The sequence below is a fragment of the Sinocyclocheilus anshuiensis genome, unplaced genomic scaffold, assembly GCF_001515605.1.
Source record: "Sinocyclocheilus anshuiensis isolate Anshui unplaced genomic scaffold, SAMN03320099.WGS_v1.1 scaffold1753, whole genome shotgun sequence".
NCBI classification, from domain to species: domain Eukaryota; kingdom Metazoa; phylum Chordata; class Actinopteri; order Cypriniformes; family Cyprinidae; genus Sinocyclocheilus; species Sinocyclocheilus anshuiensis.
In genome coordinates this window covers 637,566-641,166 of record NW_015541398.1, presented here as the reverse complement: position 1 = coordinate 641,166, position 3,601 = coordinate 637,566, and positions in this window count along the sequence as shown.

Sequence of the window (3,601 nt, the reverse complement as noted above, 5' to 3'; positions counted from 1 at the left end):
CGGTTGGGTTGTTTTGAACCCAACCGCTGGGTCAAAACAACCCAATAGCTGGGTTTGGCCCTTTTTAACCCAGCGCTGGGTTATATTTAACCCAGCATTTTTTAGTGTAGAAGTAGAATTTTAAAATCTTGATTTTTGCTTAATTTTTTTTTGTTGTAGAAACGGTACATTGTCATCTTTGCTCCAACCAAACTGACTTGAACACACATGACATCATAATTTCGCCTTTGCAACTTGTAAATACGACTTTCCCAGGAATACTTGAATGCACCATTAGATCCAAGAAAGTCTGACCTATATTATTATTATTATCACCTGATATAGGCTACCACAGTAAATTGCTGTTCATTGCCTGATTTCACACACACACACACACACACACACACACGCACACACACACATTATATATATATATATATATATATATATAAATTTTATTAATAAGTTTCATGTGTCCCAGATCAGTTTATTTCAGCCATGATTCATATAAAAACACTGTAATGCAAACCTCTAGTATTTATTTGAGCAGCATACACATTACTTTACTGTCCATTGCCTCCATTTGAGTGAGCCAGTATTTACTAATCTTACAGACGGTCCAAGCATGCATATCTAGCAGGTTCATAAATATTAAGAATAGCTGTGAGGCTGAAGGAAATGGAATAACCTGTGCTAAAATAGTTGAACAGGCCTCACAAATGGTAATCTGTCCAGTTCTCGAACTGACTCACAGACATGAGGATCAGGTCTGAGCCAAACTTGTGTGCTTTTGCCCTTTCTGACATGGAGAAGATGCTTAACACGTAAATGGAGTGGGTAAGGGTGGGAGTGAGTTCAAATGCTGCATTAAAAGTTGGCTGCAATCATGTCTCAGTCTAAAAAAATAAAAAAATAAATAACACCCTAGAAATGAAAGGAACAGCTCCTAGAAAAATGAACAAATTATTGTGCACTCTCAATATTAATAAATAAAATAATTTGCACAGTATTCTGTGTCGCTAAAAGGTTTTCACAAGCTCCTAGTTGCCTTAAAGGTCACTAGAAAATTGCATGCTGTCTCTCTGAACTTTTCAATCAGCGATGTTTGCTTTTAAAAGCAACGTTTTATTGCAGATGTAGTCTGGCGGATTTAAATGTCACTCTCTTACAGTGAAGGGCAAGGCCAGCACTTTAGCAGCTGCTAACCTTGAAGGTGCCATTGAATGCAGTCAAATGTCTTCCTGCTTTCCACACAGTAAAGCTTTGGAAAACACGATTTTAAAGCTCAAATAGAGAATATATATTTTCTTAAAGCTTGTCTTTGGACTGGATCCTGACTGGCGTTGGCTTTCACGTTATAGCATGACCTGCGGCTCACAGCGTTGGCTGTTTTGAGATGATATTTTGGTCTCAGCGCTTAATTGATCAATAAGACAATTGATTGGCCTGCTAGACAGCCGTGCTGTGTTAATGAGTTAGTGATTAAATGGTAAGGAAAAGGTCCAGGCACATGCTGCATAGTCCTAAGAAAGCAACAAACTTGAAACAAAAGGAACAGGATTTTAAAAAGCCTGATTCAACAAAGAAATGTTCAGATGGTCGCACAATTTATTTATTTCGAAAGTCATTGCTATTTTTGCATATGGCTGTTTTGTTTTTCATTACAAATATCTAAAATAAATAATTAAATCAATCAGCCAATCAGTCCTTAATCAAGATACATTTACTTATTATATTGTTTTCTAAAAATTATTTTGCAGTGTAGCATATGAAATTACTCTACATGAATACGTTATACATGAACATCGCTTGAATATGTTATAGATTCATTCAAAATGTTAAAATATAATATCTACTCCCCTTTCCTACAATGCTGCACACCTTGCAACTTTGGAGTTTGTGTATCTAGATGAGTTCAATCTTACAAGCACAAAACTTTACTTTCTACTTGTTTTCTTGAAGAATGGTCTTGCTGGTGTTGTAAAGTGCACAAAAGCACACTAAACGCATGCATTATCTCTGGCCGTGTTTCAGAGCCGCAGCAGATGGGATTTCATTACACTGTTTCATGTTGAGTGATGGCAGCTATAGAGTCGGTTTACTGGCACACAGTCCTCTTCTCTCTGCTCCTGAAAGCCATTTGTGTGACTGTTCATAAATGCCAGTTGTGAGATGCCAAGACCCAGAGCACTCACTGCTCACAAACGGGCATTAACAACAGGTGCAAAGATGACAGAAAGAGAGAGTGAGGTGAAGCCATGCTTGAAATGAACAACACTCGCTGCTGTTCTGCAGTTCCAGCTGAACTCTGATTTAAATTTACAATTAATATGCTTCCAATGTAAGTGAAAGTATGAAGTATGTTATACATTTGTACATTTATAAAAGAGGAGCAAAAGCAATATTAGACTTTCAGAAATCTGCTCTGGTCAATTATCTGGCCAAAAAACTGCTCTGAATATTATTTTTATATATTAATTTTAAAAAGGACAATGTACATGAAGAAACATTCAAATAAATGTAAATACTGTACATAGCAAAAAGCCAGTTTTCATCAGCAGTCCCTTGATGTTTTTAGGTAAATATTATTTTGTGAATAATATATGAATGAATGATAAAATATATATTAATAAAAATCAAATATGTATAATTCATAATGATAACATTATAATTTACTTATTTATATAATGAAAAGCAAATGAACTGGATGCTCATGATGAGCTGAAGTTGACACTGAGCTTACATGAGGATGTAATATGTAAGATTTTAGAGCAGTACAGTGTATTCGAGTCATTTTTGTAGATCACATGATGTTGAGATTCTGCTGTCCAGTGCAAACATAAATTACCTTAATTTTCTCCCAGAAGAGAATTTTTCTGTTAAGTTTACAAACATTTCCTTTAATCCTAAAACACAATACAATGCAATAAATGTAATAAAAAATGCAGGTAAAACACCTATGTTAAATTCCTTCATATTAACACAACACATTGGGCCTTGTTTTTATGGACTTTTCTTCAAGTGTAAAGTTACACAAAAAATAAGGTCTTAAGGCATTCCAAACATTGTTTCTTTGCCTCATTATTATATGTGACCCTGGAGCACAAAACCAGTCTTAAGTCGCTGGGGTATATTTGTAGCAATAGCCAAAAATACATTGTATGGGTCAAAATTATTGATTTTTCTTTTATGCCAAAAATCATTAGGATATTAAGTAAAGGTCATGTTCCATGAAGATATTTTGTAAATTTCCTACTGTAAATATATTAAAACGGTAACATGCATTGGTAAGAACTTCATTTGGACAACTTTAAAGGTGATTTTCTCAATATTTTGATTTTTTTTGCACCCTCAGATTCCAGATTTTCAAATAGTTGTATCTCGGCCAAATATTGTCCGATCCTAACAAACCATACATCAATGGGAAGCTTATTTATTCAGCTTTCAGATGATGTATAAATCTCAATTTCGAAAAATCGACCCTTATGACTGGTTTTGTGGTCCATGGTCACATATAAGAATTACTATTAAAATTAACTAAAATTTAATTAAATTGAAACTAAAGGGATCTTGCTTTGTGGCTCCTGAGCTTTCCAGCATTGAGAGTGAGACAAACCAACAA